The 25,929-nt window shown below is 43.9% G+C and overlaps 1 long non-coding RNA gene across 1 annotated transcript in view; it reads right to left on the reverse strand.

Moving 5' to 3' along the window:
• The window catches only part of LOC121280990, a 36,419-nt gene extending 11,237 nt beyond the window's left edge, over positions 1 to 25,182 (reverse strand). The window contains exon 1 of the long non-coding RNA XR_005943783.1: positions 25,013 to 25,182. This is a non-coding gene — a long non-coding RNA (uncharacterized LOC121280990). The remainder of the gene's footprint in view (positions 1 to 25,012) is intronic.
• Between the last annotated feature and the right edge of the window lie 747 nt (positions 25,183 to 25,929).

Below are 25,929 nucleotides of genomic sequence, written 5' to 3' on the forward strand. Positions count from 1 at the left end.
CAGCGAAAACAACCCAAGTCTATCCAACCTCTCTTCATAACTTAAAGGTTTCATCCCAGGCAACATCCTGGTGAATCTCCTTTACACCCCCCACTCCCCAATGCAATCACATCCTTCCTATAATGTGGCGACCAGAATTGCACAGTACTCCAGCTGTGGCCTCACCAAGGTTCTATACAACTCCAACATGACCTCCCTACTTTTGTAATCTATGCCTCAATTGATAAAGGCAAGTGTCCCATATGCCTTTTTCGCCACCCCATTACATGCCCCTCTGCCTTCAGAGATCTATGAACACATACACCAAGGTCTCTTTGTTCCTCAGAACTTGCTAGTGCCATGCTGTTCATTGAATACTTCTTTGTCAAATTATTCCTTCCAATGTGTATCACCTCACACTTTTCATGGTTAAATTCCATCTGCCACTTATCTGCCCATTTGACCATTCCGTCTATATTTTCCTGTAGCCCAAGACACTCAACCTCACTGTTAACCACTCGGACAATCTTTGTGTCATTCGCAAATTTACTAATCCTACCCCCCACATAGTCATCTATGTCGTTTATATAAATGACGAATAATAGGGGACCGAGCACAGATCCCTGTGGTACGCCACTGGACATTGGCTTCCAGTCACTAAAGCATTCTTCTGTCATCACCTCTGCCTCCTACAACTAAGCCAATTTTGAATCCATCTTATCAAATTATCCTGTATCCCATGTGCATTTACCTTCTTTATAAGTCTCCCATGTGGGACCTTGTCAAAGGCTTTGCTGAAATCCATATAAACTACATCAACTACACTACCCTCATCTACACACCTGGTCACCTCCTCAAAAAATTCATTCAAATTTGTTAGGCATGAACTCCCTCTGACAAAGCCATGCTGACTATCTCTGATCAAACTTTGCCTCTCCAAGTGGAGATAGATACTGTCCTTCGGAACATTCTGCAATAGTTTCCCTACTGCTGACATGAGACTCACTGGTCTGTAGTTCCCTGGCTTATATCAACAATCCTTCTTAAATAGCGGAAGCACATTAGCTGTTCTCCAGTCCTCTGGCACCTCCCCCATGGCCAGAGAGGAATTAAAAATTTGGGTCAGAGCCCCTGCGATCTCCTCCCTTGCCTCCCTCAGCAGTTTGGGACACAAATCATCCGGACCTGGAGATTAGTCCACTTTTAAGCCTGCCAACACATCCAATACCTTGTCATCCCAATATCAATTTGCTTAAGAATCTTGCAGTCTCTCTCCCCGAATTCGATACCTTCATCCTCATTCTCTTGGGTGAGGACGGATGTGAAGTATTCATTCAACTCTCTAGTGATGTCCTCTGGCTCCACCCATAGATTGCCCCCTTGGTCCCTTATGGGCCCTACTCTTTCCCTGGTTATCCTCTTCCCATTGATATACTTATAGAATATCTTGGGATTTTCCCTACTTTTACCAGCCAGCATTTTCTCATATCTCCTCTTTGCTCTCCTAATTGTTTTTTTAAGCTCCACCCCGCACTGTCTGTACTCCACTAATGCCTCTGCTGATTTGCTTCCCTTGTACCTGCTAAAAATCTCTCTTCTTCTTCTCATCGTAACCTGAATATCATGATATATGTAAATGATTTGAATGAGGAAACCAAATGCAATATTTCCAAGTTTCCTGAGGCAGGGCAGGGTTGTGAGGAGGATGCAAGAAGGCTTCAGGGCGATTTAGAACAAGTGTGTGTGGGCAAACACATGGCAGATGCAGTATTACATGGATAAATGTGAAGTTATATGCTTTGTTGTGAAAAACAAAAAGGCGGAGTATTGTTTAAATAGTGATATTTTGGGAAATGTGGATGTACAAAGGGATATGGGTGTTCTTGTACACCAGCCAATGAAAGTAAACAGGTAGGTGTAGCAAGCAATTACGAAGGCAAATGGTATCTTGGCCTTCATTGCAAGAGGATTTGAGTTCAGAATTAAGGATGTCTTATTATAGTTATACAAGGCCTTGGTGAGACCACACCTGGAGTAATGCGTGCAGATTTGGTCTCCTACCTAAGAAAGGATATACTTGCCATAGAGGGAGTGCAGCAAAGGTTCGCTAGGCTGATACCAGGGATGGCAGGACTGTTATATGAGGAGAGATTGGTTCAACTGAGCCTGTATTCACTAGAGTTTAGAAGAATGAAAGAGGATCTGATTGAAAAGTATAAAATTCTAACAGGGCTAGACAGACTAGATGCAGGGAGGATGTTTCCCCTCGTTGGGGAGTCTAGAAGCAGAGTCCACAGTCTCAGGATATGGGGAAGGTCATTTAAGACTGAGATGAGGAAAGATTTTTACACACAGAGGGTGGTCAAACTATGGAATTCTCTACCACAGAAGGCTGTGGGGCCGAGTCACTGAGTATATTCAAGAAAGAAATTGATAATTTTTTGGATATTAGGGGCATCATGGGGTATGGAGAGAAAGTGGGAATATGGTGTTGAGACAGTGGATCAGCCATGGTGATATTGAATGGTGGAGCAGGCTCAAAGGGCTGAATGGCCTACTCCTGCTCCTAGTTTCTACGCTTACCAAGTAAATTGTAAACTTCGGATGGTCCTGACGGTCTTACATTAACAGTTACCCAGAAAAAGTTAGAAGAATGAAAACCACTTCTAACTTCTGGGTGATTATAGTTCTGAGGCCCCCAGACCCCCCCATGACAACTCCCCAACTACCCCCAACCTCCTACTGGACTCGCCCCACTCCCGACCCCCCCATGGAACCCCAACCCCCCACTGGACTCCCCCCACTCCCCGAAACCCAACAGGACTGTTCTACCCTCCCTCCGACAAACCACCACCCCTGACCACCTGATCCCTCCCACTGACCACCCAACCCTCCTGATCACCCAACCCCCTCCCACTGACCACCCGAAACCCTAGCCAACCCAACAAACCGATCCCCCCAACAACCAACTGAACCACCCCCATCCCGCGATCAACTGACCCACCCCCACCCCACCACTCCCAATCCGACCCACTTACCTGACAAACTTACCTTCTCCCTGGTTTCCTAAAGTGATTCTTAAATGCCCTCTGAAATAGTCGAGCAAGCCACTTAGTTGTATCAAACCACTACAAAGTTACAAAAAAGGAATGAAGACAGACGACCTGGCATCAGCCTAGGCACAAGAAAAGACAATGGCAAACTCAGCCCTGTCGATCCTGCAAAGTCCCCCTTACTAACTCTGTACTCTGGGTGGGAACTTCAATGTCTATCACCAAGAATGGCTTGGTAATACCCAAGCTGGCAAAGTCCTAAAGGACACAGCTGCTAGGCTGGGTCTGCGGCAGGTAGTGAGTGGATCAATAAGAGGGAAAAACTTACCTCATCCTCACCAACCTACCTGCCGCAGATGCTTCTGTCTATGACAGTATCGGTAGGAGTGACCACTACATAGTCGTTGTGGAGACGAAGTCCCGCATTCACATTGAGGATATCCTCCATTGTGTTGTGTGGAACTACCATCGTGCTAAATGGGATAGATTTTGAACAGATCTAGCAACTCAAGACTGGGCATCCATGAGGCACTGTGGGCCATCAGAAGCAGCAGGATTCTATTGGAACCACAATTTGCGACCTCATGGCCCGGCATATCCCCCACTCTACCATTACCATCAAGCCAGGGGATCAACCCTGATTCAATGAAGAGTGCAGGAGGGCATGCCAAGAGCAGCACCAGGCATACTTAAAAATAAGGTGTCAACCTGGCGAAGCTATAACACAGGACTACTTGCATACCAAACAGCATAAGCAGCAAGAGATAGACAGAGCTAAGTGATCCCACAACCAACGATCAGATCCAAGCTCTGCAGTCCTGCCACATTCAGTCATGAATGGTGGTGGACAATTAAACAACTAACTGGAGGAGGAGGCTCTACAAATATCCCCATCCTCAATGATGGAGGAGCCCAGTATATCAGTGCAAAAGATAAGGATGAAGCACTTGCTACAAACTTTAGCCAAAAGTGCTAAGTGGATGATCCATCTCAGCCTCCTCCTCCTCCGGAGGTCCCCAGCATCAGAGATGACAGTCTTTAGTCAATTCGATTCATGCCACATTATATCAAGAAATGGCTGAAGGCACTGGATACTGCAAAGGCTATGGGTCCTGACAATATTCCAACAATAGTACTGAAGACTTGTGCTCCAGAACTTGCTGCACCACTAGCAAAGTTGTTCCAGAACAGCTATAACACTGGCATCTACCCGGCTATATGGGAAATTGCCCAGGTGTTTCCTGTACACAAAAAGCAGGACAAATCCAAGCCATCCAATTACCGTCACATCAGTCTAGTCTCCATCATCAGTGAAGTAATAGAAGGGGTCAACAACAGTGCAACCAAGTGGCACTTGCTTAGCAGTATCCTGCTCACTGACGCCCAATTTGGGTTCCACCAGGGCCACTCAGCTCCTGACCTCATTACAGCCTTGTTTCAAACAGGGACAAAAGAAGTGAACTCCCGAGGTGAAGTGAGAGTGACTGCCCTTGACATCAAGGCTGCATTTGACCGAGTGTGGCATCAAGGAGCTCTAGAATAACTGGAGTCAACGGGAGTCAAGGGGAAAACTCTCCACTGGTTGGATTCATACCTAGCACAAAGGAAGATGGTTGTGGTTGTTAAAGGTCAATTACCTCAGCTCCAGGACATCACTACACGAGTTCCTCAGGGTGGTGTCCTCGGCCCAACCATCTTCAGCTGCTTCATCAATGACCTTCCTTCCATCATAAGGTCAGAAGTAAGGATGTTCGCTGATGATTGCACAATGTTCAGCACTATTTGCAACTCCTCAGATACTGAAACAGTCCATATCCAAATGCAGCAAGACATGAACAATATCCAGTCTTGGGCTGACAAGTGGCAAGTAACATTTGCGCCACACAAGTGCCAGGCAATGACCATCTCCAACAAGAGATAATCTAACCATTGCCCTGTGACATTCATTGGCATTACCATCATTGAATTGCTCCACTACCAACATCTTGGGGGTTATCATTGACCAGAAACTGAATTAGACTAGCCATATAAATACTGTGGCTACAAGAGCAGGTCAGGGGCTAGGAATCCTGCAACAATTAACTCACCTCCTGACTCTCCAAAGCCTTTCCACCATCTACAAGGCACAAGTCAGGAGTGTGATGGAATACTCCCCACTTGTTTGGACAGGACAAAGCAGCCCACTTGATTGGCACCACATCCACAAACATTCACTAACTCCACCACCGATGCACAGTAGCAGCAGTGTGTACAATCTACAAGATACACTGCAGGAATTCAACAAGGCTCCTTAAACAGCACCTTCCAAGCCCACAACCACTACTATCTAGAAGGACAGGGACAGCAGATAGATGGGAACACCACCACCTGGAAGTTCACCTCCAAGCCACTCACCCTCCTGACTTGGGAATATATTGCCGTTCCTTCACTGTTGCTGGGTCAAATTCCTGGAACTCCCTTCCTAACAGCACTGTGGGTGTACCTACACCACATGGACTGCAGTGGTTCAAGAAGGCAGATCACCACCACCTTCTCAAGGGCACCTAAGAATGGGCAATAAATGCAGGTTCAGCCAGAGAACGCCTCATCCCGTGAATGAATATTTTAAAAAAATCTAGAATTGGAATTTTCATTGATTGTTGTTAAAAACCTATGTTGTCCTTTAGGGAAGGAATTCTGTCATCCTCACCTACCTGTGACTCCAGATCCACAGCAATTGTGGTTGACTCTTAACCATCTTCTGAAGTGGTCTAGGAAGCCACTCAATTCAAGGGCAATTAAGGATGGGCAATAAATGTTGTTTTTAACAGGGATAACTGCAACCTTGAAATAAAAAAAACTCACAAAGAGATGAGGGCAAGCTAAAGCGTGGGAAACAAAAATTGAAAACGTGAGTGGCATTTAATTCTGAGCAGCAGAGACAGGATGGAATGGAGGCTGGGCGAAATTGAGAAAAGACTGTGGGAATAACTTTCAGTGATGATGTGAAGGACCAATTTCACCCATATTAAAACATCACCAGAGAAATGCTCCAACACAATATGGTTCTGTGCTGTTCTCAAATTTTGAGGTTAGGCCTGCATTTTCTCTGTATTGCATTTACACATAAAATACTCTGGTGTCTATACCCATCTGGCTGACAGAACTTACACCAAGTCTTTTTTTTCACGCAACTTATTTGCTCATGCTGAAATATAAAATCTGGCATAATAATGAGGGAGCTGCCATTCTCTGCCATGGTGCCTCACTCTCAGAGGATTTTGTCTCTGCTGCTCTTTTTCCTGTTTTATTGTTATAGAGAACAGGGGCAAGCCCTTTGAGAAGGCCATTCTGGCTGCTATAGTCATTCTGAACATGTTGGGAGTTCAGGGTTCTGAAACATTTTGTGTGCACTGAGACTGACAGCGCTTTGGTTAATTATGGTGCTGGTCTCGTTAAATTTTTAAAAGAATTCACAAATAAAACTTATCAAACTTCCGTGATCTCAAATAGGGTGACATAGAGTGACTGCAGGCTATGCTACACCTAAAATGTTGTGCATAAATCTAATGCCAATGCATGACTGTTCTTTTGCATGTAGATGGGGTTATGTAAATGAGCAGGAGAGGGCCTCAGCATTTGTATCTCAGAAACATCACGAATTGTCGAAGAAATTCATACATACCAATGTTTTGGTATAAAACCAGTGAAAATCAGTTACGCACAAATGTCCTCGAGGGGGCGAAAACAGCACAATGCCACTCAGTTATGCTGAAATGTTCCAGGAAATTCTAGGCTAAAATTTAGGGCACATAATGGAGAGCCCATTTTATTTTGTAGAGTCAATAGAAATATTATTTATTGTGCGATGCTGTATCTTGCAGATAGTTAACTGATACTTTGATTTTTTTGCGTCAGTCCATTTAAAGTGTTTTTGGTAAGTCCAACAGTAATATTGTAATCTAACGCCGAATAAAGTTTCATGTTCTTTTTCACACCACTTTCTATCTAATTTGACAAGTGTAAAGCAGTCCACAAGTTGGACAAATAATATATAGTGCCTTCAAGTTTGTCTTCAAGTATTAAAAACACAAGGGTATAGTGGAGTGTAGAGTAACTTGGATTGATTGAGATGAGGGTTTGGCTGCAGCTGATGTAATACATCCTCTCCACGGCACCGGCCTAGTTTCTTAAAGAAGTGAGTCATTCACAGTGCAAATCACCTGACTCTGTCATGCGATCAGCCCATATCAAATGCAGCCTATTATTACCTGCACTAAAATGAGAATCATCTGATCATCTTTCCAATAGATTCCAGTGACGGTTCCTGATTACACATTAGGGAGAAGGTGCTGTCTAGACTGGCTACACCCCCAGCACTTCACATTTATTTCAGATTTGAACTTAATTATTTATGAACCATATTAATGATTTGCAGAAAAAGCATTGAAGTCAGGAGTTGACATCTAGAAGCTCTCCATTTGAGATATGACTTTTTTTTCTCTAAGAACAATTTACAATTCTCAATACAGCTGACCCGTGTCTGTCCAAAGTGTGGATGTCAGTGTAAAATTTTATAATGGATTTACACTGCAGCTGCTGTTCTCTGAATGGTTCTGGCCAAGCACTATCCTGATTATATTAGGTGGCTCCTCCCTGACTGGATCTCTGCAAGTTTTGCCCAGCAGAGAGTTCCAGGCATGTATGATTACACACACCAGCAGAGCTCCTTTCCAGCTCTTAAAGAAATATCTTACATGCCTTGTTTTCACAAAATTTAGGACATCCTAGAGCACTTCATAACCAATTCGTTTCTTTTTAAATGTAGTTACTGTTTTAATGTAGGAAATGCAACAGCCAATATGAGCATACTAGAGTCCCGTGTACAGCAATGAGATAAATGTTCAGATAATCTGTTTTGATGGTGTTGGTATTGTTGGCCAGGACACTGGGAGAGGATCCCTGCACTTTGCAAAAGTGTCAGGCAATCTTCTACATCCATCTGAGAGGGCATACTGGGCCTGCAGTTTTACATCTCATCTGATAGATGGCACCTCTAACAGAGCAGCACTCCCTCAATACTGCACTGGTATGGGATTTACACCCAGAACCTTATCACTCAGAGATGAGAATGCTACCAATGTAAGTCCATAGTACTGTTCATGGTGACTCAGCTGTACAGGGGAGGAAGAGAAATGTCTGAAAAGGAATAATGTTAGGGGGTTTGAGTTAGGGGAACAGACTGGCTTTTCCAGGGCGCAGATGTGACTACAAGATGGTATGCTGCTAAACTGGTGCCAGGATCAAAAATCTTACTAAGTAGCTACAGAGCATTCTGAGGGGGATGGGTGAACAGCCAGAGGTCATGGTTCATAGCAGTACCAATGGCATAGATAGAAAGAGGTATGAGTTCCTGTAGGTAGTATTTAGGGAGCTAGGAAAGAAATAAAAAAAAAGTAGGCCCTTAAAGATAATAATCCCTGGATTACTCCCAGTGCCACACATTAGTGAACATGGAAATAGAAGGATAGTGTAGATGGTAGTTGAAGAGATAATGCAGGAGGGAGGGATTTAAATTCCTAGGGCATTTGGGACCAAGGGAGATGGAGCCTATCTAAGTCAGATGGGTTGCACCTCAGCACACCATGGATCAATATGGTGATGGAATGTTTGCTAGTGCTTTGAAGTTGGAGACCTTGGGGGGAAGATCTCCAGAAGAAATGAGGTCAGTGACAGTTTGGGAAATGATGTTCAGTGATGGAGTCACAGTCTAGGGGCAGGTGGGAGGAGGAGTCAGAAAGATGGCATTCACCTCCATGAAGTAGAGGTCAATTTATCAAACAAACACACCATCACCCTTTTCAACAAGCTTATTGACAACCTTGTGTTGGATCTGAGGGGATAGATAGGGTGGATAGGAAGGCACTTTTTCCATTAGTAGAGGGGTCAATAACCAGGGGGCATAGATTTAAGGTAAGAAGTAGAAAGCTAAGAGGGGAGTTGAGGAGAAATGTTTTCACCCAGAGGGTGGTAAGAATCTGCAACTCACTGTCTGAAAGGGTGATTGAGTCAGAGTAACATTTAAGAAGTATTTAGATATTCACATGCATTGCCATAACTTCCAGGGCAATGGGCCAAGCGCTGGAAAATGGGATTAGTCTAGTCAGATCTTTGTTGACCGGCTTTGTGGATACGATGGGCAGAATGGCCTCCTTCTGTGCTGTAAATGTCTTTGAGCGTATGTGTCTATGAGAATATCATGCTGTAAATTCAGAAGGAGGTAAGGTAGAGTGAATGAGCAGAGTAGAAAAGTTGAGATGGCTGCTGCCATGCTGGCAGTTCCCAATGTAAAGATCTAGACATAGTAAGAGGCCAGTTGGTGGGGTCTAGTTGGATTAAGAATCCTGAAGACTGGAGAAAGGATCACAATGCAGGGGAAGTGCTCGAAGAGTGGGCATGGAGCTGAAGGCAATGGTAGAAGAACTCGACGTCATGCTGAGCTTGAAATTCGTTGAGGTAGGTGTTAAGGGGATGAAGCTGAGGCCTTTGCAGAGGACTGATCCTTTGACATCAGTGTGGGAAGGTCATAGGGATCGTGAAAAGATTTCACAGGGTGAGATTGGAAAGAGGATTGGGATCAGAGGAAAGTAAAAGGTAAGAAGGATCCGGAGGGCTTTGGAATCTAAGAGGTGTTGAAGCTGGTAATCTTTGCCACATGACAGGAAGATAAAAAGCTTTTTGTTAATTTGCTGGATGAGGCAAAGGATGAAATGGAGCTGTGGATCAGGACAGCTGGAGATAAAGTAGATACTGCTGAAGAGAGAGGTTGAGTGTGCACGTGGTGATGCATGGCATTGTGTATGGATGTTAGGATAAAGTCAAAATAAGTAGCTTCGTAGTAACATACAAACTTGGACCTGATGCTTTCAGGTCCACACTGGCCATGGCCTCTGTGATGGCTGCTCCAATGATGAACACCATGGTGAACACCATCCCTACCATGGCAGTGAGGTCATGTAGCCATGCTTGTCCCCCACTGGTAAAGTGCTGCTGTTGCTGGCTCTGCACCACCTTGTCCTGCGAGAGAGAGGGAACCGCTCAGAAGCTAGGAATCCTGTGGTGAATCCTCCTGACTCCCCAAAGCCTGTCTGGAGAGTCTGGCTCTTCCCAGGGAGGAGCCACCTAATATAAACAGGAAACTGCCTCATCAGAACCACTAAGAGAACAGCAGCTGCAGTGTAAATCCATTATAAAATTTTACACTGACATCCACCTTTGGACAGACATGGGTCAGCTGTATTGAGAATTATAAATTGTTCTTAGAAAAAAAAATGTAATATCTCAAATGTGGAGCTTCTAGATTACAACTCCTGACTCCAATACCTTTTCTGCAAATGATTAATATGGTTCATAAATAATTAAGTTCAAATCTACTGGGGGTGTAGCCAGTCTAGACAGCACCTTCTCTTTATTTATACTTATTTGAGGTGAGTATTGTGTGATGTGTCATGGTATTAGATTTGGGTCTGAGGTTTGTTGTAGTGCTAAGTGTCTGAGAGTAAGATGAAGCTCTGAATAGGAGGTATGAGTCATGACTGGTGGAAAATGTTGGTAGGTGAGTTATTGGGTGTGGTACATTGAATAGTATGTGAGCTTAATGATGCAGTTGGTGTTTTTTTTTAAATTCACTCATAGGATGACGATGCTGCTGGCTAGGCCAGTATATATTGCCCATTCGTAACTGTCATTGAAAATTGTCTTGAATCGCTGCAGTCCATGTGGTATAGGTACACTCACAATGCTGTTAGGGAGGGAGTTCCAGGATTTTGACTCAGTGACAGTGAAGGACGGCGATATATTTCCAAGTCGGGATGTGTGGCTTGGAGGGGAACTTGCAAGTGTTCCATGTGTCTGCTGCCCTTGTCCTTCTAGATGGTTGCGGTTGTGGTTGCAAGGTGCTATCTAAGGTGCCTTTGTGAGTTCCTGCAATGCATCTTGTAGATGTTACACACTGCTGCCACTGTGCCGTTGGTGTTGGACGAGTGAATTTTATGGATGGGGTGCCAATCAAGTGGGCTGCTTTTTCCTGGATGGTGTCAAGCTTCTTGAGTGTTGTTTGAGCTGCACTCATCCAAGCAAGTGGAGAGTGTTCCACTACACTTCTGATCTGTGCATTCTAAATGGTGGACAGACCTTGGGGAATCAGGAGGATTCACCACAGGATTCTTAGCCTCTGAACTGCTCTTGTAGCCATTGTATTTATATAGCTGGTCCAGTTCAGTTTCTGGTCAATGGTAAACCCCAGGATGTTGATAGTTGGGGATTCAGCGATGGCAATGCTATTGATTGTCAAAGGGCGATGGTTAGATTCTTTCTTGTTGTCATTGCCTGGCATTGTGTGGCCTGAATGTTACTTCCCACTTTTCAGCCCAAGCCTGGATATTGTCCAGGTCTTGCTGCATTTGGACATGGAATGCTTTAGTATCTGAGGAGTCATGAATTATGTTGAACATTGTGCAATCATCAGCGAACATCCTCACTTCTGACCTTATGATGGAAGGAAGGTCATAGATGAAGCAGCTGAAGATGTTGAGCCTAGATCACTACACTGAGGAACTCTTGCAGTGATGTCCTGGAACTGAGATGATTGACCTCCAACAATCACAACCATCTTCCTTTGTGCGAGCTATGACTCCAACCAGCGGAGAGTTTTCCCCGATTCCCACTGACTGCAATTTTTCTAGAGCTCCCTAATGTCACACTAGGTCAAATGCTGCCTTGATATCAAGGGCAGTCACTCTCACCTCATCTCTGGAGTTCAGCTCTTTTGTCCATGTTTGAACCAAGGCTATAATGAGGTCAAGAGCTGAGTGGCCCCGGTGGAAACCAAACTGAGAGTCAATGAGCAGGTTATAGCACTGCTGATGACCCCTTCCATCACTTTACTGATGATCGAGAGTAGACTGATGGGGCAGTAATTGGATGGGTTGGATTTGTCCTGCTTTTTGTGTACAGGACATACCTGGGCAATTTTCCATATTACCATGTAGGTGCCAGTGTTGTAGCTATGCTGGAACAGCTTGGCTAGGGGCACGGCAAGTTCTGGAGCACAAGTCTTCAGAGCTATTGCCGGAATATTATCAGGGCCCAAAAGCCTTTGCAGTAGAATATCAGTTGTTTCTTGATATCCCGTGGAGTGGATCAAATTAGCTGAAGACTGTTAATTGTGATGCTGGGGACCTCCAGCTGAATATTGATGTGCTGAGCTCCCCCATCATTGAGTATGGGGATATTTGTGGAGCTTCCTTGTCCAGTGAATTGTTTAATCATCCACCACCATTCACGACTGGATGTGGCAGGACCACAGAGTTTAGACCTGATCCGTTGGTTGTGGAATCACTTAGCTCTATCACTTTCTGCTTACGCTGTTTGGCACGCAAGTATACCTGTGTTGTAGCTTCACCAGGTTGATACCTCATTTTTAGGTATGCCTGGTGCTGCTTCTGACACCATCTGCCACAGATCCAGTCTAGCAATTATGCAGTTTAGGACTCGGCCAGTTAGGTCAGTAGTGGTGCTACCAAGCCACTCTTAGTGATGGACATTCAAGTCCCCAACTCAGAATACATTCAACGCCCTTGCCACCCTCAGTGGCAACTTGTGTTCAATATGGAGGAGTGCTGATTCATCAGCAGAGGTGAGGCTGGGGGGGTCTTGGTACGTGGTAATTAACAGGAGGTTTCCTTGCCCGTGTTTGACCTGATGCCTTGAGACCTCATGGCGCCCGGAGTCAATGTTGAGTCAACCACATTGCACTGAAGGTCTGGATTTCCTTCCCGAAAGATGATTAGTGAACCAGATGGGCTTTTACAACAATTGACAATGGTTTCACTTTATCATTAGACTTCTTATTCCAGATATTTATTGAATTCAAATTCCACCATTCGAACCTGGTCCCCAGAGCATTACCCTGGTTCTCTGGAATACTATTCCAATAACAATATCACTACACCATTGTCTCCTATTTGATGATGTATACACTTAATCTTAACCTTGACTAGTCGTGAGCAATGTACCTTCTACTTGGTTTTTAGTGCTTGGACAATTTAAGTGCATGGGCCCTTTAAATTATTTTGTGCGATCAGGCATGTGCAGTAACTTTAAGGGGCTGATTTGTGTGCATGCTGCATGGGAACTTTTTGGTTTCTATTTGGCCACACAGCCTAGAGAGGACATTGCTTGTGAGGTCATTGAACTTCTTTGGGCACTGCATCCAGGTCCTCAGGGCTAGACTTCAAGCATTGATCTACACAGCTATCTGCACTCACTGCCTTCTCAGAATTTTTCTGGAAGGTCTGCTGCAAATAGAAGTTTTCTCTCTTCCTGTCAACTACCTGGATCAAGGCTTCCAGTGCTGCGTTGCAGAACCTTGGATCTTACTCTCTGCCTCGTTGTGCCATTTGTGCCTTTTCCAGAATCAATTCTGCAATGAATTCCAGCACCTGTTCCAGTCAAAATGCACCTATCTTTAAGAGGTGCCGGTTTGCTTTAAGTACCACAGGCCAAATTGAACTCTTGCTATCTTCTCATGATTTTCAGGCCCCGCAGGCATGCAGGATTCAAAAGCGTGCTTAGTGCTGGCTGCACAGAGCGATCATGTTAATGAGGTGGCAACACGAATTTTGAGTGCTGCTTGCTTTGGAACAAAGGGGAGAGGGTTAAGCCCCCATCAAGCTCCCAACTCTCATTTTTTGAACTTATCCAATTTACCCCCCCATTGCTCCCTCTTTGGAAGGACCAACTATTTGTCAATGACAACAGCAGTATCTTCTGCTTTTGCTTGAGCATAGATACAATCATTGATACATATATACTCCTAATGTCACCCTCATAGTTTGCTTTTTTACTGCCCTCTTCAGTTTGAGAAGTAGGAAGCATTAGTGTTACTATAAACAGAAACCACATTGGAGTGACAGTAAATCAATTCATTGTTTCTGCAATACCTTTAATTGTGAAGATCACAGGAGCTCTCAATTTGTATATTATTACTGGTGTAAGTTCCAAGAACTAATTATAAAGGCATTTTGCATCCAAAATGTTCACTGATCAAACTGAATCTAGGAGTTCATTGCTTAACTACAAATGAGTGCTCCCAGAAGGTCAAATCCTTAAAGTGGAGGAGCATTTAATAAAGGTTTGGTATTATACAAATACTCATGCGCATCATATGCTCTATTTAATGTCACTATTCTGTAATGCCTAAAACCTCCTTGGTATGCTCTTCAGGTTAGATTTAATTCTTTTTGTGTAATGGTCTGGTTCAGGCTGATTTTGATGACATTCCAAATATGTGATGATCCCATCCAAGTAGAAGTACGAAGATACCATGCAATCCATGTATCGTACCTTGCATCTTCTGCATTCCTAACTGCATCACACTTGGATGTTGAGCCTATAACTATAAGGGGGATTAGGTGTGCTGTTGTCATGGTCTATAATTCTTTTGTACGTACTTTCAGATTCTGCTGATTTATTTTCAAATCCATCCATGGCTTTGCTGCTCCCTATTTTGGTAACATCTTCCAGCCCCACACCCCTCTGTGATCTCTGTTCTCCTCCAAATTTGGCCTCTTGCATCCATGATTTTCATTACTGCATCTGACTCCATGACTTCAACTGGCTAGGCCCAAGCAATGGAATTCTCACCCTAATCCTCTCTGTTCTTTGAAAATTCTCCTTAAAACTTGCCCTAACAGTTCCTCATATGGTTCAGTGTCAAATTTTGTTTGTTACTTCTCCTTTGAAGCACCTTGGAATGTTCTATCCATTAAAGGTGCCATATAAATGCAGATTGTTGCTGTTGATCCTTCAGAGTGCTGAAGGTAAGTGACGGAAGTTCTGTTGCTATGTGCTATTTGCTGACATGTGCATGTGGACTTTGAGCTGGTTCACTTGAATTTCAGAGAATTTTGATAAACTCTGCAGGTGTTTTGGTGAGCTTGTGAATTTTTTTTAATCACACCAAAATGTATTTTCTCATAAATAACAATGTTATATTTCGGAAAAATTAACTCATTAAGAATACTTGTGTAGACTTATGTTGGTTCGCTGGGGAAAAAGAGTGCGATGGGCCACTACCTTGATATAAAAACATAAAATGCTGGAAAAAACTCAGCAGGTCTAGCAACATCTGTGGAGAGAGAAACAGAGTTAACGTTTTGAGACTATATGATCCTTCTTCAGATCTTGATATTATTGAAGAATGCTGCCATTAGCATTGGTTTTGTATGCACCCAAGGGAATTAATAGTCTGGGTGAAAGCACTATGCAAACATATTTGCCCGCCTTTATCTTTTTCAATAATAAAAATAACATGGACCTATCAAAGTATATATCAAACAAGCGACAACTTTATGAAATGCATTTTCAGAAAGTAATAATTTTATGCAACAATTTAAAATAGTATCACAGTATCTTTACAGTGCAGAAGGAGGTCATTAAGCCCATCAAGTTTGCACTGGCTCTCTGAAAGAGCATTCCACCTAATCCCACTACCCTGCCTTATCCCCGTAACCTTGCACATTCTCTCTTTTTAGGTAGCAATCCAATTCCCTTTTGAATACCTCGATCAAATCTGCCTCCACCACCCTTTCAGGAAGTTTGTTCCAGACTCCGACCACCCTCTGGGTGAAAACAATTTTCCTCACATCACTTCTACTCCATTTGCCCATTATTTTGAAGCTGTGCCCTCTAGCTCTCGATGTTCTCTTGAGTAGGAACAGTTTCTCACTATTTACCCTGTCCATACTCCTCAAGATCTTGATTACGTCTATCAAGTCTCCTCTTAGCTTATTTTCTCCAAGGAAAACAGTCCCAACTTCTCCAATCTATCTTCATAGCTACAGTTCTTCATCCCAGGTATCATTCTTGTGAATCTCCAATGTGCTCTCTCAAATGCCTTCACATCCCTCCTCAAGTATGGCGCCCAGAACTGGATGCAGTACTCCACAGGTGAAGCCTAGTGTCTTATACAAAATAAAGCTTCATTTTTTAAAAAATCATTCACGGGATGTGAGCATCACTGGCAAGGCCTGCATTTGTTGCCTACCCCTAATTTCCAGGGAGATTGGGCCGCCTTCTTGAACCATTGTAGTTCATGTGGTGTAGGTACACTCACAGTGCTATTAGGAAGGGAGTTCCATGTTTTTGACCCAGTGACAGTGAAGGAACAGAAATATAGTTCCAAGTTAGGATGGTGTGTTGGTTGGAGGGAAACTTGCAGGTGATGGTGTTCCTATGTGTCTACTGCCCTTGTGATTCCACGCGGTAGGGGTCACGGTTTAAAAGGTGCTGTCGAAAGAAACTTGGTGAGTTGCTGCAGTGCATTTTGTAGATGGTACACATTGCTGCCACTGTGTGCCAGTGGTGAAGGTAGTGAATGTTTAAGATGGTGGATGGGGTGCTGATCAAACAGGCTACGTTGTGCTGGGTGGCATCAAGCTTCCTAATTGTTGTTGGAGCTGCATTCATCCAAGCAAATGGAGAGCATTCTATCACACTCCTGACTTCTGCCTTTATGAAAAGGTGGGCAGGCTTTGGGAGTCAAGATGTGAGTCGCTTGCTGCAGAGTACTCAGTCTCTGACCTGCTCTTGTAGTCAAAATATTTATGTGGTTGTTTCAGTTAAGTTTCTGGTAACTTTCAGGATGTAGATGGTGGGGGATTCAGCTATGGTAATGCCATTGGATGTCAAAGGCAGATAGTTAGATTCTCTCTTGTTGGAGATAGTCATTGCCTGATACTTGTGTGGTGTGAATGTTACTTGCCAAATATCAGCCCAAGCCTGAATGTTGTCCAGGTCTTACATCATATGGACAGGGACTGTTTCAGTTTTGGAGGAATTGCGAATGGTACTGAACACTGTGCAGTCATCAGTGAAAGTCTCCACTTCTGGCCTTAAGACGGAAGAAATGTCATTTCTGAGGCAGCTGAAGATAGTTGGGTCATATAAAGGACATTATCCTGAAGAACTCTTACAGCGATTTCCAGGGCCTGAGATAATTGGTGTCCAACAACCATCTTCCTTTGCGCCAAGAATGGCTCCAATCCGTGAAAAGTTTTCCCCTCATCCCCAATGATTTAAATTTTGCTAGGGCTGCTTGATGCCACACTCAGTCAAATGCTTAAAATATGTAAAATAGAGTCAATTTCACCTCACCTCACAGATATGCTGCTTTGGACACTGTTGAGGGGAATGGCCTCTCAGGGGAAAGCAGCAACAGCCAAATTTGTTGCACCAAGCTCTGCTGCACAGGGGAGGAGTAAAAAGTATGGGAGTGCAATAGTTATTGGGGATTCAATTGTCAGGGGAATAGATAGGCATTTCTTGACTTCAGCTCTTTTGTTTATGTTTGGACCAATTCTGTAATGAGGTCAGCAGTTGAGCAGACCCCAAACTGAGCATCGGTGAGCAGGTTATTGCTGTGAAAGTGCCGCTTGATACCAATATCAACAACATCATCTATCACTTTGGTGATGATCATGAGTCAAGTGATGAAATGGTAATAGGCTGGATTGGATTTGTCCTGCTCTTTGTGGACAGGACATACCTTGGCAATTTTCCATATTGTTGGTAGATGCCAATATTGTAGGTGTTCTGGAACACCTTGGTTAGGGATACTGCTAGTTCACAGAATCACAGAATTGTTATGGCAGGCAAAGAGACCAGTTGGTCCAGAGTCTGCATCAGCTCTCAGAATAGCAACTTACTTCCCTACCTTCTCACCATAACCCTGCATATTCTTCCTTTTCAAATAACAGTCTAATTCCCTTTTGAATGCTTCAACCGAACCTACCTCCATCACACACTCAGGCAATGCATTCCAAACACTAACCACTCACTGTGTGAAAACGTTTTTCCTCATATTGCTTTTGCTTCTTTTGCCAATTACTTTAAATCTGTGCCCTCTTGTTCTCAATCCTTTTATGAGTGGGATATTTTCTCCATATCAACTCTGTCCAGAACCCTCATGATTTTGAATACCTCTATCAAATTTCCTCTCAGCCTACTTTTCTCCAAGAAATACAGTCCTAACTTCTCCAATATATCGTCATAACTGAAGTTCCTCATTCTTGGTAACATTCTCGTGAATATTTTCTGTACCTTCTATAATGACTTCACATCAGGGTAAGAATGTCATGCAGTCAGCATCATGGTGAAGCAGTCTGCAAAGAGTGTCCTGCAGTCCGCATACGGTGAAGCAGTCTGCGAAGAGTGTCCTGCAGTCAGCATCGCTGTGAAGCAGTCTGGGAAGAGTGTCCTGCTGTCAGCATCGCTGTGAAGCAATCTGGGTAGAATGTCCTGCAGTCAGCATCGCTCTGAAGCAGTTGGGAAGAGTGTCCTGCAGTCAGAATCACAGTCTGCACTGGAGTGCTGCTTTGGGAGTTCAGTGAGGAGGGAATGAGGTGACCCTTTGAGTGCCATGGGTACGGTCGGGTAAGTATTTACTACTTTTATCGCTTATAGTTTTTAAGATCTTATTTTGTGGTTCATTGTTTGTAATGGCTATATTGTGTAACAATGAGGAGCAAGGAAGAAGGGCCCGAGAGTAATTGATATTATTTGATATTAAGTATCTTCCAAACGGATTAATTTAATTTAAAGGGGTAAGTCATGGCAGGAGAGCTTAAAGCCATGGTGTGTTCCTCCTGCTCTATGTGGGAAGCCGGGAACGTTTCCAGTGCCCGGTGCCAGCATGTGTGCGGGAAGTGTCTCCAGCTGCAGCTCCTGGAAGCTGGGTTTTGGAGCTGGAGCGGCAGCTGGGGACACTGTTGAGCATCTGCAAGGTGGAGAGTATTGTGGATAGCACGTATAGAGAGATGGTCACACCGCAGGCAGGAAGGGAATGCGTGACCACCAGGCAGGGCAAGAGGACTAGGCAGCCAGCTCAGGGATCTCCTGTGGCTATTCCCCTGCAAGACAGATATGCTGCTTTGGACACTGTTGAGGGGAATGGCCTCTCAGGGGAAAGCAGCAACAGCCAAATTTGTTGCACCAAGCTCTGCTGCACAGGGGAGGAGTAAAAAGTATGGGAGTGCAATAGTTATTGGGGATTCAATTGTCAGGGGAATAGATAGGCATTTCTGTGGCCGCAAACAAGACTCCAAGGTGGTATGTTGCCACCCTGGTGCTAGGGTCAAGGATGTCTCAGAGAGGCTACAGGAAATTCTGAACAGGGAGGGTGAACAGCCAGTGGTCGTGGTAAATATTGGTACAAATGACATAGGGAAAAAAAAGGGATGAAGTCCTAAAAGCAAAATATCAGGAGTTAAGACGTAAGTTGAAAAGTAGGACCCCAAAGGTAGTGATCTCAGGATTACTACCAGTGCCACGTGCTAATCGGAGTAGAAATAGCAGGATATATTGGATAAATACATGGCCAAAGAGATGGTGTGAGGGGGAGGGTTTCAGATTCCTGAGACATTGGGACCAGCTCTGGGGGAGGTGGGACCAGTACAAACTAGATGGGTTATACCTGGGTAGGACCGGGACTGGTGTCCTAGGGGGAATATTTGCTCGAGTGGTTGGGAAGGGTTTAAACTAAAATGGCAGGGGTTGGGAACCTATGCAAGGAATCAGAGGAGGGGGAATCAAGGATAAGAACAAAAGGCAGAAAGGGGAATGAGAAAATTGGTAGGCAGAGGAATCAAGGGCAAGAATCAAACAGGGCCTCAGTGAAAAATTGTGGGAACGGGACAAGTAATGTTAAAAAGACAAGCGTTAAGGCTTTGTGCCTTAATGTGAGGAGTATTTGCAATAAAGTGGATGAATTAACTGTGCAAATAGATGTAAATGTATGATATAGTCAGGATTACGGAGACATGGCTGTAGGGTGACCAGGGATGGGAACTGAACATTCAGGGGTATTCAGTGTTTAGGAAGGACAGACAGAAAGGAAAAGGCAGTGGAATTGCATTGATGGTGAAAGAGGAAATTAACGCAATAGCGAGCAAAGATATTAGCTCCGACGATGTGGAGTCTGTATGTGTAGAGCTGAGAAACAATAAGGGGCAAAAAACGTTAGTGGGGGTTGTATAGAGACTCCCAATGTGTAGTGGTGATGTTGGGAATGGCATTAAATAGGAAATTAGAGACGCATGCAATAAGGGAACATCTGTAATTATGAGTGTTTTTAATCTGCATATAGATTGGGCAAATGAAATTAGTAACAATACCATAGAGGAGGAATTCCTGGCCTGTATACAGGATGGTTTTCTGGACCAACATGTTGAGGTACCAACTAGAGAACAGGCCATCCCTAGACTGGGTATTGTGTAATGAGAAAGGAATAATTGGCAATCTAGTTATGCGAAGCCCCTTGGAGATGAGCAACCATAATATGATAGAATTCTTCACCAAGATGGAGAATGACGAAGTTGATTCTGATGCTAGGGTTCTGAATCTTAATAAAGGAAACTGCGACGGTATGAGGCGCGAGTTGGCTATGATGGATTGGGAAACGTTACTTAAAGGGATGACAGTGGATAGGCAGTGACAAACATTCAAAGAGTGCATGGGTGAACTGCAACAATTCCTGTCTGGCGCAAAAGTAAAACAGGAAAGGTGGCCAAACCATGACTTACAAGGGAAATTAGAGATAGTATTAGATCCAAGGAAGGGGCATACAAATTGGCCAGAAAAAACAACAGACCTGAGGACTGGGAGCAGTTTGGAATTCAGCAAAGGAGGACCAAGGGATTGATTAAGAAGAGGAAAATAGAGCATGAGAGTAAGCTTGTGGGGAACATAAAAACTGACGGTAAAAGTTTCTAATGATGTGTGAAGAGAAAAAGATTGGTGATGATAAATATAGGTCCCTTACAATCAGAAACAGGGGAATTTATAATGGGGAACAAAGAAATGGCTGACCAACTAAATACATACTTTGGTTCTGTCTCCACAAAGGAGGACACAAATAACATGCCAAAAATGTTGGGGAACACAGGATTTAGTGAGATGGAGGAACTGAAATAAATCCATATTAGTAGAGAAATGGTGTTGGGGAAATTGATGGGATTGAAGGCTGATAAATCCCCAAAGCCTGATAATCTACATCTCAAAGTACTTATGGAAGCGGCCCTAGAAATAGTGGATGCATTGGTGGTCATCTTCCGAGATTCTATAGACTTTGGAACAGTTCCTACAGGTTGGAGGGTAGCTAATGCAACCCCACTATTTAAAAAGGGAAAAAGAGAGAAAACAGTGAATTATAGACCAGTCAGCCTGACGTCGGTCATGGGGAAAATTCTAGAGTCCATTATAAAAGATTTAATAGCTGAGCACTTGGAAAACGGTGGCAGAATCAGATTGAGTCAGCATGGATCTATGAAAGGGAAATCATGCTCGACAAATCTACTGGAATTTTTTGAGGATGTAACGAGAAGAGTTGATGAGGGGGAGCCAATGGATATGGTTTATTTGGACTTTCAGAATGTTTCGACAAATCCCACATAAGAGGTTAGCGTGTAAAATTAAAGTGCATGGGATTGGGGGTAGTGTATTGAGATGGATAGAAAACTCGTTGACAGACAGGAAACAAAGAGTAGGAATAAACGGGTCTTTTTTCAAATGGCAGGCAGTGACTAGTGGGTTACCACAGGGATCGGTGCTGGGACCCCAGTTATTCACAATATATATTAATGATTTAGATGAGGGAACTAAATGTAATATCTCCAAGTTTGCAGATGACACAAAGCTGGGTGGGAGGGTGAGCTGTGAGGAGGATACAGAGATGCTTCGGTGTGATTTGGACAAGCTGAGTGAGTGGGCAAATGCATGGCAGATGCAATATAATGTGGATAAATGTGAGGTTATCCACTTTGGTAGTAAGAACAGGAAGGCAGATTATTATCTGAATGGCTATAAATTGAGATAAGGGAATGTGCAACGAGACCTGGGTGTCCTCGTACACCAGTCACTGAAGGTAAGCATGCAGGTGCAGAAGACGGTAAAGAAGGCAAATGGTATGTTGGCCTTCATAGCAAGAGGATTCAAGTACAGGAGCTGGGATGTCTTGCTGCAATTATGCAGGGCCTTGGTGAAACCACATCTCAAATATTGTGTGCAGTTTTGGTCTCCTTATCTGAGGAAGGATGTTCTTGCTATAGAGGGAGTGCGGCAAAGGTTTACCAGACTGATTCCTGGGATGGTGAGACTGACATATGAGAAGAGATTGAGTCAGTTAGGATTATATTCGCTGGAGTTCAGAAGAATGAGGGGGTTATCATAGAAACCTATAAAATTCTAACAGGACTAGACAGGGTACATGCAGGAAGGATGTTCCTGATGGTGGGGGAGTCCAGAACTAGAGGTCACAGTCTGAGGATACAGGGTAGACCATTTAGGACTGAGATGAGGAGAAATTCCTTCACCCAGAGAGTGGTGAGCCTGTGGAATTCGCTACCACAGAAAGTAGTTGAGGCCAAAACATTGTATGTTTTCAAGAAGGAGTTAGATACAGCTCTTGGGGTGAAAGGTATCCAACGATATGGGGAGAAAGCGGGAGCAGGCTGTTGAGGATGATCATGATGAATGGCCTACTCCTGCTCCTATTTTCTATGTTTCCATCCTTCCTGAAGTGCGGCGCCCAGAACATAGGAACATCGGAACAGGAGAAGGCTATTCAAGCCATCAAGCTTGCTCCACCATTCAATAAGACTATGGCTGATCGAACACTTAAATGCCTTTTACCCACGCTATCCCCATAACCCGTTATGTTTTTGTTAATCAAAAATCTATCAATCTTCACCTTAAACATTCTCAATGACTGAGCTTCCACGGCCCTCTGGTTAGTGAATTCCAAAGATTCACAACCCTTTGAGTAAAGAATTTTCTCCTCATCTCAGTCATAAGTGGCTTATTTTGAAATTGTGTCTGCTGGTACTAGACTTCCCAGTCAGGGGAAACATCTTACCTGCGTCTACCTTGTCTATTCCTTAAAGTATTTTGTAGTCTTCAATGAAATCACCCCTCATTCTTCAAAACTCTAGAGAATATAGACCCAGTTTCCCCAATCTCTCTTCATGAGACAGTCCTGCCATCCCCGGAACAAGTCTGGTGAACCTTCGTTGCACTCCTTCTATGGCAATAATATCCTTCCTGAGGTAAGGGGGCCAAAACTGCACACAGTACTCCAGGTGCGGTCTAACTAAGCTTCTATACAATTGAAGCAAGAAGAGGATGCAATACTCCAACTGAGGCCAAACTAGTGACTTATATAAGTTCAACATAACCTCCTTGCTGTTGTATTCTAGGCCTCTGTTAATAAAGCACAGGATACTGTATGCTTTATTAACTGCTTTCTCAACCTGTCCAGCCACTTGATGATAGTTCTGGAGCACAAATCTTGAGTACCACTGTTGGGATCCATAGACTTTATTGTATTAAGTTAAGGGGTAAATGTGGTTTAGGATACCAGGAGAACTCCTCTTCTTCAAAGAATGCCATTGGATATTTTGTGTTCCACTTAGAGGCCAGATGAGTTTTACAACTTATCCAAAAGATGGCACTTCCAACAGTTCAGGATGTTGTGAGATGGTCCTTATTATCCATGGACTCCAGGCATGGTACTTGATTACTAGACAGATTGTAGTCATACTCTGGTACCTGCTTAACACTTGTTTATTAGTATTTATCTAAACAAGTCACAAAGTAGGCATGTTGCTCTAGGGCATGGTGTTCCAACCTCTCTCTCTCTTGATTGACTGATGTCAGTGGCATATCATCATCTACGTCATACATTGTCATATCCCCTTTGTTAACCCTTTATACACCTTCCCCCAGGTATACTACCCAATTTCCAACACCAATATGAAACTACATTACAGTTCTGTATCTCCCTTTTTACGACTACAGCTTCTACCCAACTCCAACTCCTACTCTTCCCCCTCCCCAAAGTCACAGTTGTGAGGTAGGCAATCTCCCACAGAATTCTTGGCCCTTAGGGACAATGTCTTGGAGACATTTCAAGTTACTTCTTTGTCTTGGAGGACATTATCATCCTCATCAGAATGGGAAAGCAATTTAGCAGCATTGCTGGTAATCAGAAAGCAGGTTTCAGGGTGACTGAACTGCAAGGACAATGAAGACTTTTCAACAAAGACTGATTCAAGAGAGAAGACTGAAGAACATCAACCTTTGAACTTTCTGGGACTAGAAGAGAAGAAATTGGGACTTCCTGAGAAACTTGTTGCTCCCTCGAAGCACACATGGAAAGACCTTCAGAAGCAGAATGATCTTCAACTCCAGGGAAGACTGTCACAGCTGGATCATTCACAGCTGCATCGAAGACTGAAAATGTATCAAAGATCCAAGATGTCATGAATATAAGCGATGAAGGAAAAAACAACAACATTCCTGCATGCCTTTCAAGAAAAGATGAAGAGATAATTTCTAGATGCTATTTTGGAAGGACTGTTTACTTTCTGTAGGTAGTAGTAATAGACCTCACTTTTGTTAGTTTGAGGCTGCTCCATTCTGGACAATGGGAAGAATTGCTGGGGGTATGGGGACAAGACATTATAATCTTTTGTTTTGGGATAAATTTCCTGTAGACAATTAACCCTGGGACAAGATTGCTATACAAGATTCTGCAGCTTCAGAAGTGCTAAAGATCCTGCTGCAGCTTCTGTGCTGACATCCAGCTCTAGAGAGAAAAAGATGTTCAGCTGGGACTGAATTATGAGTGTCACTTGACTTTTACTCCTGGAAACTACCAGCTCTTTGACAGTGTGATCCTCTATGGATTCTGACATGTGTTCAGGCAAGGCATTCTCTCTGGAAGACTCTTCATTGACAACATGAGATTGACCAGCCAATGCATTGGTAGGTTCAGTGGAACTAAGATCTGAATACTACTCAGCCACTAGAAATACAGCCGATTCCTCAAAAAAGACAACAGAGACTTCATATGTCACATCTATTGATTGGAAAGACAGACCAACCTCTAGGACCTTATCCACCAACAGATCACTCAGTGCTGCAACTTCTTCCTCATCACTTTCTTTTGGAAAGAGTCAATTCAGGTCCAGGAAGTCGCTCTCTTCTCCATCATCTCCACTCTTTGTATGCCACAAGGCATACAGCTAGGTCACCAAGCGCCATGCTCCTGATGTACTCCTGCAGGATGAAAGAGAGAGATGCATGGGTTAGCTTGGGTGTTCTAATTGTCTCCCCTGGTTAAGTCTGAAGGCTCCTTAACGCATCCCAGAGAGTGCTGGCCACCACTTGGATGGCGAGAGTTTATTGCGCTGAACGGCTGCCTGAAACCCCACCCTCCTCCGCCCAATCCACCTGACTGATCGGCAGCAGTTTTGCCTCCTGGACTGCATGCTGTGCTATCAGCTCAGGCGCAGGCATTCTCCCAACCTGCAGTGCAAGACTGCACTGTTAGCTTGAACCATTGGGGAGTCTGCTCCAAACTGGAATGCTGACATTGCAAGGGGCTGCAAGCACCTCTACCAGTGACTGCTCCATGGCCAGCTTTCACAAGGAGATTGTATGACTTGTGCAGTTGTCCAACAGTTCCGCAGTCCATTAAAATATTCATTCGTTTTCCGTCTGTGCCCAAAAGAGTGAAAAGCTCTGGAGCACTTGTTGACATTTTCATGCCTCTGCAATGCTTGAGTGGCAGATAAACTAGAGGTCCAGCTCCAAGCATGTCAACATGGTTGCGTCTGAACTGTCTCAGCTGCGGAGGAATGGTCACTTTATACAAGCTTTCTTCACCACCACCGCACCCCCCCCCTCCCCCCTGCATGTACTTGTGCACCACCATTGACGGGAAGAACGGACGATTGCAAACTGGTTTCATGATGTCGTGAAACTAATTTTTGGCTTCCCACTATATTGTCCATTCACG

Source organism: Carcharodon carcharias, chromosome 8 (assembly GCF_017639515.1).
Source record: "Carcharodon carcharias isolate sCarCar2 chromosome 8, sCarCar2.pri, whole genome shotgun sequence".
Lineage (NCBI taxonomy): Eukaryota > Metazoa > Chordata > Chondrichthyes > Lamniformes > Lamnidae > Carcharodon > Carcharodon carcharias.